Source organism: Canis aureus, chromosome 13 (assembly GCF_053574225.1).
Source record: "Canis aureus isolate CA01 chromosome 13, VMU_Caureus_v.1.0, whole genome shotgun sequence".
NCBI lineage: Eukaryota > Metazoa > Chordata > Mammalia > Carnivora > Canidae > Canis > Canis aureus.
Genome location: NC_135623.1, coordinates 23814161 through 23827302, shown reverse-complemented (window position 1 = coordinate 23827302; position 13142 = coordinate 23814161). Strand labels below are relative to the sequence as shown.

The window sequence follows — 13142 nt, the reverse complement described above, 5'->3', positions numbered from 1 at the left end:
TCTGCATCTAATGAGAGGATCATATGGTTCTTGGTTTTTCTCTTGCTGATATGATGAATCACATTGATTGTTTTACGAGTGTTGAACCAGCCTTGTGTCCCGGGGATAAATCCTAGTTGGTAGTGGTGAATAATTTTCTTAATGTGCTGTTGGATCCTATTGGCTAGTATCTTGTTGAGAATTTTTGCATCCATGTTCATCAGGGATATTGGCCTGTAATTCTCCTTTTTGGTGGGGTCTTTGTCTGGTTTTGGAATTAAGGTGATGCTAGCCTCATAGAACGAATTTGGAAGTACTCCATCTCTTTCTATCTTTCCAAACAGCTTTAGTAGAATAGGTATGATTTCTTCTTTAAATGTTTGATAGAATTCCCCTGGGGAGCCATCTGGTCCTGGATTCTTGTGTCTTGGGAGGTTTTTGATGACTGCTTCAATTTCCTCCCTGGTTATTGGCCTGTTCAGGTTTTCTATTTCTTCCTGTTCCAGTTTTGGTAATTTGTGGCTTTCCAGGAATGTGTCCATTTCTTCTAGATTGCCTAATTTATTGGCATATAGCTGTTCATAATATGTTTTTAAAATCGTTTGTATTTCCTTGGTGTTGGTAGTGATCTCTCCTTTCTCATGCATGATTTTATTAATTTGAGTCTTCTCCCTCTTCTTTTTAATAAGGCTGGCTAATGGTTTATGTATCTTATTAATTCTTTCAAAGAACCAACTCCTGTTTTTTTTTATCTGTTCCACAGTTCTTCTGGTCTCGATTTTGTTGAGTTCTGCTCAAATCTTAATTAACTCTCTTCTTCTGCTGGGCGTAGGGTCCATCTGCTGTTTTTTCTCTAGCTCCTTTATGTGTCAGGTTAGCTTTTGTATTTGAGTTCTTTCCAGTTTTTGAATGGATGCTTGTATTGCGATGTATTTCCCCCTCAGGGCTGCTTTTGCTGCATCCCAAATATTTTGGATGGTTGTATCTTCATTCTCATTCATTTCCATGAATCTTTTAAATTTTTCCTTAATTTCTTTTTGACCCTTTCATCTTTGAGCAGGATGGTCCTTAACCTCCACGTGTTTGAAGTCCTTCCAAAATTCTTGTTTTGATGTAGTTCTAATTTCAAGGCATTATGGTCTGAGAATATGCAGGGGACGATCCCAATCTTTTGGTATCAGTTCAGACCCGATTTGTGACCCAGTATGTGGTCTGTTCTGGAGACAGTTCCATGTGCACTTGAGAAGAATGTGTGTTCATTTGAGTTTGGATGTAAAGTTCTGAAGATATCTGTGAAATCCATCTGGTGCAATGTATCATTTAAAGCTCTTGTTTCTTTGGAAATGTTGTGTTTAGAAGACTTATTGAGTGTAGAAAGCACTAGATTGAAGTCACCAAGTATAAGTGTATTATTATCTAAGTATGTCTTAACTTTGGTTATTAATTGATTGATATACTTGGCAGCTCCCACATTCGGGGCATATATATTGAGGATTGTTAAGTCCTCTTGTTGGATAGATCCTTTAATTATGATATAGTGTCCCTCTTCAGCTCTCTACACAGTCTTCGGGATAAATTTTAATTTATCTGATATAAGGATGGCTACCCCTGCTTTCTTTTGAGGATCTTTTGAATGGTAAATGGTTCTCCAACCTTTTATTTTCAGGCTGTAGGTGTCCTTCTGCCTAAAATGAGTCTCTTGTAGACAACAAATAGATGGGTCCTGCTTTTTTATCCAGTCTGAAATGCTGTGCCTTTTGATGGGGTCATTAAGCCCATTCACATTCAGAGTTACTATTGAAAGATATGAGTTTAGTGTCATCATGATATCTATTCAGTCCTTGTTTTTGTGGAATGTTCCACTGAACTTCTTCTTAGAGGAATTTTAAGAGTCCCCCTTAAAATTTCTTGCAGAGCTGGTTTGGAGGTCACATATTCTTTCAGTTCCTGCCTGTCTTGGAAGCTCTTTATCTCTCCTTCCATTCTGAGTGAGAGCCTTGCTGGATAAAGTATTCTTGGTTACATGTTTTTCTCATTTTGGACCTTGAATATATCCTGCCAGCCCTCTCTGGCCTGCCAGGTCTCTGTGGAGAGGTCTGCTGTTACCCTAATACTCCTCCCCATAAAGTTCAGGGATTTCTTGTCTCTTGCTGCTTTAAGGATCTTCTCTTTATCTTTGGGATTTGCAAGCTTAACTATTAGATGTCGAGTTGTTGAATGGTTTTTATTGATTTTGGGGGGGATTTCTCTATTTCCTGGATCGGAATGCCTGTTTCCCTTCCCAGATTAGGAAAGTTTTCAGCTATGATTTGTTCAAATACATATTCTGGCCCTCTAGCCCTTTCGGCGCCCTCGGGTACTCCAATTAAATGTAGGTTTTTCTTCCTCAGGCTGTCGTTTATTTCCCTTAATCTATCCTCATGGTCTTTTAATTGTCTCTTTTTTCCTCAGTTTCCCTCTTTGCCATCAACTTGTCTTCTATGTCACTCAGTCGTTCTTCCAACTCGTTAACCTTCGTTGTTAGACCTTCTACTTTGGATGGCATCTCATTCAATTGATTTTTAATTTCTTCCTGATTAGATTTAAATTCTGCAGTCATGAAGTCTCTTGAGTCCTTTATGCTTTTTTTCTAGAGCCACCAGTAGCTTTATAATAGTGCTTCTGAATTGGCTATCTTACATTGAATTGTAATCCAATTTTGGAACTCTGGGAGAGTGGAGTGTTTCTGATTCTTTCTTTTGAGGTGAGGTTTTCCTTCTAGTCGTTTTGCTCAGTACAGAGTGCCCAAAAACAAGTTGTATTGGGAAAAGGATAAAAAGAGAGGAGAAAAAGAAGGAAAGAAAAGAGAAAAAGAAAAGAAAGAAAAAAAGAGAAGAAAAAGAGAAAGAAAAGAAAGAAAGGGAAATAAAAGGGTGGGGAAGCAAACAGAAATCAAAAAGCAAAAAAAAAAAAGAGAGAGAAAAAACACGGGGAGTATCTTCTGATTCTGTATACTTTAAGTCCCTTGACTTCCCCTTGAACTTGTCCGTCTAGCTGGTCTTCTTGGGGAGGGGCCTGTTTGCTGATTTTCAGGTGTTAGCACCTGGGGGAGCTGCTCAGCCTTCTGCCTGGTGCAGGGCTCAGTGGGGGTTGTTTACCCCGTGAGGCCCCACCCAGGAGGAACAACCACAGTGGCGGCAGCCAACTCTGGAGCCCTGTATTCAGCCCCCGCAGTAACTATACAGCTCTCGGTCTGCAGGGGTCTGGATGCTCCGGGGGCGGGGCCGCTGAGCTGCTCAGCTTGGGGCAAGAGCGTCCTTGCTGTCCTGGGCCCTCCTGGCCTCTGGCTGTCCCAGGGGGAGGTCGGATCCTGGACTGTGTCCCTGTCGCCCTGTGTTCCCAGGCCTTCCCTGTTGGATTCACGCACCTGGCCACGCAGCCCCCTCCGCGGAGCCGCCGCCGGAGCCCCTCCGAGCTGCTCCTGGGTCCAGCCATGCGCGCTGCAGCCCTTAGGGAGCTCGGTGCACTCTCCTGGGGGCACAGGTGTCTGTTAGTGTCCCAGGGAGCCTGAGGCATCCCCGCTCTCCTGGGGTCTTGCTCTAACTCCCTTCAAGCCCCTTTCTGTCTGGGAAGATTGGTGAATCTCCTGCTTCTCCAGAACGGTGCTTTCCTGTCCTGAGGGCACTCGCCCCGGCCTTATTCCGGCTCCTCGCGGGGCCCCTCCCCCTTGGATGCCTTTTGTTTCTTTATTTCTTTTTCCCCATCTTCCTACCTTGATAGAAGCCTGAACTCTTCTCACTGTAGCATTCCAGCTGTTCCCTCTTTAAATCTCAGGCCGAATTGGTAGATTTTCTGGGTAATTTGAAGGCTATCTAGGTAATTTGGTGAGGACAGGTGACTTGGGGACCCTACTCTTCCGCCATATTGCCCCTCCCTTCTGACCTGCTTTTTCTATCAGATCCCCCCATATGTTGGCATTGACTTCCCGGACTCAGAGTGAGTGACTTTTCTGTCCCTAGAGACTTGATTATGATCCTGTGTAGCTGTCCTATAGAAGTTTCACCACTTCTTCAGTCAATGAATAATCCTACCCACTCATGTGGCGCATACACCAGGAATCCTACACACAATGCCAGTAGATGCCCGACCTCACAGGTGCACTGGAAGACAGATCAGTGGAATTACCATCGCTCCCATTTCGCAGATGCAAAACCAAGGCATGGAGTTAGGTAAGGAAGGCTGTTCAGAGGGCCATGACAATGGAACAGAAATGAGGAGCACATCAGCAAGGACACCTGGGGGCTCACACGGATCCCCCAAAAGAAATATATTTCTCACACACTCTCATGGCCTCCGTGTAAGCACACACCTGGAGCTCTGGACTCACTCCGGGGGGGCCTCCCTTTATCATTCCTGGGAACAGCAATGGTCACAGAAGCAGGTAACTTCTGCCCTCTGGCTGCAGGTGATTGGAACAGATGTGGTCATGTGGCCCAGGGCAGCCTCAACTCATTGGCTAGGCTATTCAGAATTGTGAGGTCTGCAACCTAGAGGCTGTTATTTCCGGAGCATTTTCTAAGTTTTGGGAATGACGCCAAGTAACTAGGTGTCCATCTCTTGCTCACAGCAGCTTAGATTGATCATTCTTGTCCCCATTTTATAGACGACAAACAAGGCCAGGAAGGTTAAAGGTCGCGATGAAGATTATACAGCGAGGAAGTAGCATTGAGGAGGTTCAGTTATTTGTATGTTAGACCAGAGACTGTGGTCTTAACTGCTACGTGGTGCTGCCTTTCTTAGTGGACCCCACGTCTCCCTAGGCCATCCCAGTCCCTATATGCCAATATTCAAGTCTTTTCTCAACAACATGCAGTTCCCCAAATGCATCATGCTGGTGGTCGCCTCTGAGCCCCTCGTGTGTTCTTCCTCCTGCTTTTGTGTCCTCCCTGGCTTTGCGATCTCAGAGTGGTCTGTCTTACTCCATGTCATGGACCTCAGTTTTCTTGTGTGCAGAATGGGAAACATGCTGATTGTCATGCTTACCTCACAAGTTCCATGTGAGGCGCAAGTGATGACTGTGAGAGCAGTTGGTAGACTTTCAAGTCTTGTAGCACATCAGTGAGTGCAGTACGATACTGGACAACTGAGGGCACAGACAGGAAAGGTAGAAAGGGCTGCTGTGTTGAACTAGTAGGACGGTACTTATCTATAGAATGGCTTCAGAAAAAGGCTTTATAAAACTACAAATGAAAACACAGAGCAAGGGATGCCTGGGTTGCTCACAGGTTGAGTGTCTGCCTTTGATTCAGGGTGTTATCCTGGAGTCCAGGTATTGAGTCCCACATCGGGCAATTGTTATCTTCTGTTCTATTTAGTCTGTTACTCTATTGTATTTATTCTCTAATCTGTTGTTACAAAATCATCCAGTATGGGAGAGATTTAAAAACGGAATATATACCATTTACAAATAGCCATAGTTGTAAGAAGAGCAGAGGGGACAGGCTTCTACATACCCATTAAAAATGTCAGAGAGTGAAAGGTAAAGCATAGAGGATATGATCAATGGAATGGTAACAGTGCTCTATGGGGACACATGATATCTAGGTTTGGGGTGAGTGCAGTTTCAATAAGCGTACATGACAATCATAGGTGGTACACCTGAAACTAATGTAACCTTGTGGGTCATCTTGACCTGAATTAAAATCAGTAAAATGTGGTCAACAGGGTGGATACTTTGGGTCAGCAACTCCCTTTGGCTCAGATCATGTTCCAGGGTCCTGGATTACATAGTATTATGCATATGTCAAAACAATCCCTAATGCAGAGCAGTCCTTACTATAAGTGGTCAACGTCAATGTTGATAAAATCTTTACACCAGTTTTTTCTTTGTTATAAATGTTCCACACTGATGTAAGTGTGAATAATTGTGGAGATCGTGTGCCAAGGGATAGGGTGAAAGGGGAATTTTTATATTATATGCTGCATTATGACATCAACCTAACACCAATGTCAGTAACATGGTCTATTTTTAAAAACATAATAGGAGTTTTATTTGCTAATATTTAACATGGACTCATATGTCCAAATGTTAGCTTCACAATGCCTACCATTAAGTTTGACCAACTTAGAGATCTGAATGCCATTTTACTATTTTGGGTATAAACAAATGACCATGTAAATTAAGATTTTCACACATGAAATATAAAGGATATGGCTTAGTATATTTGTCTTCGGAATGGCACCCTGAGCAAAATTGAATAATGGTTCTTCTTATTCTTCCTCCTCTTTTTTTTGTAGAGAGAGCAAAAGAGGAAGTGCAAGGAGGAGAGGGGCAGAAGGAAAGGAAGAGAGAATACTAAGCAGGCTCCATGCTGAATATGGGTGAATCTGATGACCTTGAGATCATGACCAGAGCTGAAAACCAGGAAGTACAAACTTAGCTGACAGAAACACCCAGGTGCTCCTACAACATTATTTCTTGAGTCAATTTAAAGAATGAATTTTCATGCTACTGTCCATTGACTCCTTTGATAGGTGACTTTTTCTGTTTCTGAAAACTTAAAATATTTTTGCTCAATTTTCAGTCCAGGTGTACCCAGCTGGTTTCATAATTAGTTTTTGTTTTGGGATTTTGACTGAAGATCCTGGGAAATGGATAACCAAAGAAAGAGCTGTTGACATCTTTATGTTAGAAGACCATCCCAAATGAGCGATGAGATTATCAGAGTTCAAAATTTGATCCCATTACTGGTCATTTGCTTTGTAGAGAAACCTGAGTCAGAATGGGGTGCAGAAAGGCCTTGGAGAAGCCATATCCATAAAGTACCCAACTGAAAATCTAAACTGATAAGGTCACGATGAAAAACAATCTGGAGAGCCCCCCCCCATATTTAAAAATATCTGTCATATAATCTAGCGGTCTGAGTTTGGGCAAATAAGACACAAAGAGTTGAAATCTGAATTTCACAGAGATATCTGTGCACGATCTGCAGCACCATTCTCAACACCCAAGAAAAAAAGAAAGGACTTCACATCCATTGATGAGCAAAAGGATAAAAAAATTAGTCTATCTCTACAATGAAATATTATCCCACGTAGAGGAAGGAAATCACAATAATAGTGATGACATGCATGGACCCAGAGGCCCTTATGTTAAGAGAAATAAGCAGGCTGTGTAAGACAAATACTGCATGATGATACTTATGTGTGGAACGTAGAATAGTCAATACACAGCATCAGGAAATAGAATAGGAGAATGAGGGACAAAGTGGGAAATGTTGCAGGTAAGGTACAAAGCTTCTATGATACAAATTCAATCTGTTCTGGAATTCTTTGTGCAATCAAGGGCTTGTGATAAGCAATACTTTATTATATGTTTGAAAATCATGAAGAGATTAGATGACATCAAATTCATTTACTGTCAGAGAACAAGAAAATAGCTAGCAGACACTGTGTGGGGACAAACTTTTCTTTAGGTGAGACAATATAGAAAGATAGAACTACAGTCATTGAGAGCACAAGACATGGTGTTGATGACTTTCCAAGAGTTACAAAACTGTTGAGGAAGGGGACTGAGACATGACCTGAGTTGGATCCCAGTGGAGAGAGGTCCCTGAACACCTGGAAATTGCCTAAGGTCCCGGAGATCATGCTCTGCACCCCTGAACCAAGGGCTGCCTCAGTCTCTCTCAAATTCTCCTGCCCTAAGTTCCCTGTGCATGACATTTCATAACCTGGAGACTGAGTGAATGGTAAGGTACACATCCTATGTAAATCATCCAATCCTGGTTTCAATCCCTGACCCAAAATACAAAGCAGTTGCCCCCAAGTCAAGCACTGGAATGGCAACGGGATCCCCAACTGTGGTCAACATCCCCCAGCATTCACACTGCTAGCTATCTCAAATGGTACCTTCCTGGGCACCAGTGGACCTCCCTCAATTACAACTGGACTGCTCCCAAGCTGATTCAGAACCCAGGATCTTCCAAGCATACTGTCCCATGAGGGCTCTTCCAAGAAGTAGCTTCCCTTAAACTGACCAACCATGATGAACAGCTATTGTGAATTCATGACATTAAAGCATGTTTTAGGCCTCAGGGTGAATGTGTTATCAGACATATTACTACATGTGTCTGATACTATTTTTTTTTCTTAAGAAGGCTCTATGCCCAACATAGACTAGGCCACATGATGCTAGATCAAGAGTTGCATTCTCCATCCATGAGCCATCTGGGCACCAGCTACTCTGCTTCCAATTCTTAGTATTTTTGTGCCATGTCCTGAAGTCAGACCATGCCATGACACTGATTGGCCAGGCATTGATCACCTCTGTATCTCAGCTGTACAAGTGAATAGCAATGTGACGTGGATACCAAGCTAATCATAAACTGGCCCTTGAGTCTGATCTTTCATTGTCTCAGGGGTACGTCACAGGATTTCAGCATTACTATTGCTCACTGTACAGAAAAAGCCATCATGAAAGAAATGCCTCGATTATGAGCAGATTGAGGTCACGTGCTGAGAAACAGCTCCACTGACAGACTTCAACTAGGTTATCTAATGATGCCTCCAAACCCTTAGAATCTGCAAACTGACCACAACCATGGCTTGAATTGACCACTATCATAGCTTTAAGCTGACCATAATCATGGTTTGAACTAACCTGATCTAAGACTTAGGACTCCTCAGGCTTTTGTGTCCATTCCTATTAGTGACTATGGCAAGATCTCTCCCACTACAGCTCAAGAGCTTCCCTGGTTATGTAACCACTGAGGTGGCCTCATAATGGTAGACAATGTTGGGATTTCCCTAGGCACAGGTCATTCCTGACACACACACAGAAGCTAAAGCTCCTTTTACACATTAACCAATGATCCCATGCCTGAGTAATCACTGCAGCGTAATTCAATAATAAGAGTATGAGATTTTGGACTACAAGCTTGGATTCATATCCTAGTTCCTGAATTCAGAGTTCATGAACATCTTCACTGGGCCTCTATTTCTCCACCTGAGGAGGACAGAGAGTCATCGAAACATCACATATATGTTTGACAAGTTTTAAATGAATAAATGTCTGGATAGTGATCAGGAAGTTTAAGTAGAAGCGAAATATCGTGTCTGAGATCTCACATTTCACAAGTTCCAGAGCCTGACTGAAACCTAGGAATATGACTTCCTGGACTATTGTCTTTTATGCAAAACGGCTTTGCCTAAATACACCTTAAAACAATGTATTACTGACAAAATTAAGGGCCTCAAAAAAGAAAAGAAAGAAAAGAAAAGAAAAGAAAAGAAAAGAAAAGAAAAGAAAAGAAAAGAAAAGAAAAGGAAAGGAAAGGAAAGAAAAGAAAAGAAAGGAAAGAAAAGAAAAGAAGAAAACTGTTTGCTACATCCCCGAATATACTCTTGGGACCCTTGATCTAAAAGATACATGACTATCCTCTACAGCATTCCAATTCTTGAGTCATTATCAGCACATCAAATGTGATGAATAGTAGTTGCAGGAAAGTAGACTCACTAGTATCAAGTCTTGTGTTTTAAAATGTGTGAAACAATGTCATTGTGAATTATTTATTCCTCATGCACAAATATGTGCCTCAAAACTGTGCCTGAGACCTTGGCATGTCCTAGAATAAACCATAGCTTAGCTTTGGACTGAGTTCTGGAGGACAGTTCAGGAAAACTGAATAACACGTTATACGAAAACCACTCTAATAAAGTCTCCTTCTGTTTTCTACTGACCTTCCAAATTCAAATGCTTGCTATTCTCCACTTCTGTAAAATTGCCTTTCTCTACTCATGGGTGTGCATCACCTATTTTTCTTTGAGTATGAATAATAAGTGTTTACATGGTTATCTCTCAGTCATTAATTTATTAACCAGTTATCTATGCTTCAATGTAAGTAGAAAGACTGGCTATTTGTCGCATAATTGAAAAAACTATCATCATATATACATGCTTACACCTTAAGAGGGTAGGAATTGGATGAGGGTTAGCATAAAATTGCTATCTCTATAAAGTGTAATTTTGGATAATGCCCAAAGTGTAAAAGGAAATGTGTATTTGGGGACATACATTGAAATAGACACTCATATTCACAGGATGACTTTGGGCAACCGTTCAGATGAAGGTAGCAACATGTCCCTGCAAATACAGAATTCGATACCCAATTTGGGAGAAACAGTAAGGAAGACATTGAGAACCATTGATAAAACAATGACAAATATCCTCCATATCAACCTTTCCAGATTAACACTTAATTATTGAAATGAATAATTTGAATATATAACTTTGGACACTAACAAAATCTGAAAATAAACTTGGCCATATTCCCCCTGTGAGGATCTTTGTGGTGACAAATGAGGGGTGCAGGATATAATACTAAGACTTTTTTTTTCAAAATGGAAGCAAAATATTCAAGGCAGATAGTATGATAGAATAATCAAAAATAGAAATGAGGGACTAGAACAAACGAAAACACATAGGTATCACTCCTCATGACAATATGGGGAGAGGAAGCTTTAAACAATGAGAAAAATAGTTTGAGAAACAGTTAAGTATCCAGTTGGTATCAAAGAGCATTCAGAAGATCTTTATGAACATACCTTCACAGCAGCAATAATAGAATTGGCCCATTTTCAAAGATGCTAGGTAGAGAGCTGACAACTCCCTCAATATCAACTTTGAGCTACTCAGCTCAAACAGTGACAATTGGGAAGAGAGACAGAGGTATATTTCTCGTCACCATGGCAAGGTGTGACATCATAATCCTTTCAAAGTGAATCCAGCTGCACAGCAAGCAATTTCTGCTGTCTAGACGGGGATGTATCTGGGGAGACAAAGGAGATATTTTTTTTTAATTTTTTAAATTGCAGTTCAATTTGCCAACACATAGCATAATACCCAGTGCTCATGCCACCAAGTGTCCCCCTCAGTGCCCATCACCCAGTCACCCCACCCCCCTGCCCACTTACCCTTCAACTACCCATTGTTCATTTCCCATAGTTATGTGTCTGTCATGTTTTTTCACCCTCACTGACGTTTTCACTCATTTTCTCTCCTTTCCCTTTATTCCTTTCACTAATTTTTATATTCACCAAATGAATGAGACCATACAATGTTTGTCCTTTTCTGATTGACTTATTTCACGCAGCATAATACCCTCCAGGTCCCTCCATGTTGAAGCAAATAGTGGATATTTCTTGTTTCTAATGGTTGAGTAATATTCCATTGTATACATATACCACATCTTCTTTATCTATTCATCTTTCGATGGACACCATGGCAGCCTCCACAGTTTTGCTATTGTGGCCATTGCTGCTATAAACATTGGAATGCAGGCATCCCGGCGTTTCACTGCATCTGCATCTTTGGGGTAAATCCCCAGCAGTGCAATTGCTGGGTAGTAGGGCAGATCTATTTTCAACTGACAAAGGAGGCATTTGACAGGAATAACTTTGTATCAGAAGCTTTCCTAGGACCCTCCACACTGTTTTCCAGAGCAGCTGTTCCAAGTTTCATTCCCATTGTCAATGTCAGAGTGTTCTTTCTCCACATCCTTGTCATCATTAGTTGTTAAATTTAGCCATTCTCACCAGGGTAATTTGGTGTCTCATTGTGTTTTTCTTTAAGATTTTACTTATGTATTTATTTATTCATGAGAGACAGAGAAAGAGAGAGAGAGAGAGAGAGAGAGGGAGAGGCACAGACACAGGCAGAGGGAGAAGCAGGCTCTTTGCAGGGATCCCAACCTGGGACAGGATCCCGGTCTCCAGGATCACACCCTGAGCTAAGGCAGTGCTAAACCTCTGAGACACTGGGGTTGCCCTCATTGTGGTTTTGATTTGTATTTTACTGTTTACAAGTGATGGAGATCGTCTTTCACATGCCTTTTGACCACATGTACGTCCTCTTTAGAGAAATATCTGCTCCTATGCTCTACTCATTTCTCAGGTGATATTAAAATATGTCATTAGGAGTCTCTCATGTTCTGTCTCCCTTTCTGATAATTCCGCACTCATTTCTCTGGGAAACGAACTAGGGGTGGTAGAAAGGGAGGTGGGCGGGGAGGTGGGGGTGACTGGGTGACGGGCACTGAGGGGAGCACTTGATGGGATGAGCACTGGGTGTTATTTTCTATATGTTGGCAAATTGAACACCAATAAAAAATAAATTTATAAAACAAAAATAAAATGTCATTAAAGTATAAAAAAGAGGGGTTGATAAAACAAGAAAATAGGTGAGATTGGAATAAACAAAAAAATAGAGGACAATTTTATCTTGAAAAAATAAACGAGTCAGAAAAGGAAAACCTTGAGTTGTTATGCAATGTTCCCCCAGTGCTGGAGGTTACAGTTCTTTCTCATCAGGAAATGTGCTGGTCACCTGTTCTTCCAGGTGATCCCCCCAGGAAGGTCCTGCTGCACAGATTCTCAGGTGTCCCTGCCTGTATGATGTTGTACCACACCTTGTGGGGAGGCCATGATCATTATAAGCTGTTCCCTAAAATCCATTATGCCTTTTGGGGGGCTGAGTGGAAAGAAGACCACACCTTGATCTCCAGCCCTGGAGACGAGTGATGGGGTGATTGACAAATCTGTAGACTCCAATGGTATCTGCCTACTCCAATTCTCCCCTATGGGATCTGGGGGGACACCGAAATGAGCAATGTTTAGGTTTCCGCAGACAGAGTCTTTGCCGCACTTGCTATAACCCCCTCTTCCTGGATGAAGGGATGGTTTGTCCCTTTCTGTGGTGGCTGGGACCCGCAAGGGAGGGTTCAATCGGTACAATGGTCACCTACTCTGCCTGTCTCAGAGGAAGGCGGAAGCTGTGTCCCAGTCCCATGTATGGACTAACATGGACTGCAGTTCAGGCCCAGCCTGAGACCATGGTTGATGGCACCACAAGCTGACACTCTCCCAGCCTTGCTGATCTAAATCCATTTCCCTGAACGAATACCTGGGAACTCTGCTGGGTTGGGCACATGCATACTTTCTGGCCTCCAGGAATATTGAGACCCCATTCACTTATCTGAGTTTCTTTACCCTTTCACCAATGAGCCCCTTTCAGGCAGGGAAGTCTTTTGAGGAGCAGATGTCTAAAGGTTCATATTTTGAGCTTCAGGGCTCTTTCACTTTCCTGCAGCTGGCTTACATATGCTCACTCATTTTCTCTCCTTTCC

General features: G+C 42.1%; 1 long non-coding RNA gene across 1 annotated transcript in view; it reads right to left on the bottom strand.

Moving 5' to 3' along the window:
* Positions 1-13142, bottom strand: part of LOC144282140 (uncharacterized) — a 46392-nt gene that overhangs the window by 7439 nt on the left and 25811 nt on the right. Inside the window, exon 2 of the long non-coding RNA XR_013350482.1 lies at positions 10564-10787. This is a non-coding gene — a long non-coding RNA (uncharacterized LOC144282140). The remainder of the gene's footprint in view (positions 1-10563; positions 10788-13142) is intronic.